Source organism: Arachis stenosperma, chromosome 10 (assembly GCF_014773155.1).
Source record: "Arachis stenosperma cultivar V10309 chromosome 10, arast.V10309.gnm1.PFL2, whole genome shotgun sequence".
Lineage (NCBI taxonomy): Eukaryota > Viridiplantae > Streptophyta > Magnoliopsida > Fabales > Fabaceae > Arachis > Arachis stenosperma.
The window spans coordinates 4,752,059-4,753,593 of NC_080386.1; positions in this window are offsets into that span (position 1 = coordinate 4,752,059).

Genomic DNA, 1,535 nt, shown 5'->3' on the forward strand with positions numbered 1-1,535 from the left:
GAACCACTCAAGTATTATGCAAGTTATTTAATTATGTCTTGTCTATAAGTGAAAAATCTTATGAATTTGACATTTCTAATTGAGTAAGTAGTAATTTAGAGCCCGAAGCTCATTTTTAATATTTTAAAAAAATAAATTCAAATAAAATTAAAATTTGTATTAAAATTAATACGTAAATTAAAATAAAATTGAAGTCTTAGAAAGGCAGTATTATTTTGATTGAATTTAATTTTAATATATTAATAATGTAAAATATTTTATTCTATCGTATAAGTATAAGGAGTTACTCAGATAATAAAGATGTTTGAAACATTTTTTTTAAAATATTTTTTAGTAATTAAAATTTAACAAATATAATCAATTAAACCGTATTATTTTTATCAAAATTAGGTAAGATAAATTAATTTAACCAAAAAAATAATAAATCAAATGTTAATCTGATCTAAATTAATATTATTTTTTATAAAAAATAACTACAATATCTTTATTATAAAAAAAACGACTAAAGTATTCTAATTATATATATATATATATATATATATATATATATATATATATATTAATTTTGAGAATTCTAGATTCTAGTAATTTATTTCTCTGCCGTTATAGGATTAGAATTTAGAGTTTTCAAAAAAATATATATATATATATATATATATATATATATATATATATATATATAATATGAGTATTTTAGTCATTTTTATAATAAGGGTATTGTAGTTTTTTTTATAAAAAATAATATTAATTTAGACTGGTTCAAGATTTGAGTCACCATTTTTTCAGTCAAATTAATTTGTCTGGCCTAATTTTGACAAAAATAATACGATTTAATCGATTATATGTATTAAATTTTAACTACTAAGACTATCTTTAAAAAAAAGACATTTTAAACGTTTTTATCTGACCGATTCTATCGTGCAATTACATTCATTTTATCTTTGGATAACCATTCATACAATCAATGTAAAAAATAATTATTTTTACTGATATAGTGTTACGTAATTAAATATACATATATAATTACTTTACACTAACAGTGCATCAAAATTAAATTCTAAAAAATAAATAAAAATTTTATTACTTATATAATTATTTTGATAAAATAATTAAAATTAATATAAAATTAAAATTAAATTAAAAATAAATATTAAATAACTAATTTTATATTTAATTTTAAACTATTATTTATAATACATAATCTCACAAATATCAATATTTTGTCGGATTGGAATAATATTAGTTATTCTTAGAATATATATATATATATATATATATATATATATATATATATATATATATATAGGTGTAGTCTATGGTGGCCACAAATTTTGGTGCTTATGGTGGTTATAGATTTTACAAAATGATATTTTTAACTAAATAAAATGAAAAATTGAAGCACGATTTAGTTCTATTAATAAATGATGACATGTTTATGAGTGTAAATAAAAGAAAAAAATTAGACCATTTATCGTATTTTTTGACAAAAAAATGATCTATCATTTTCTCTCGTTGTTGAAAATTGAGTTGCTACC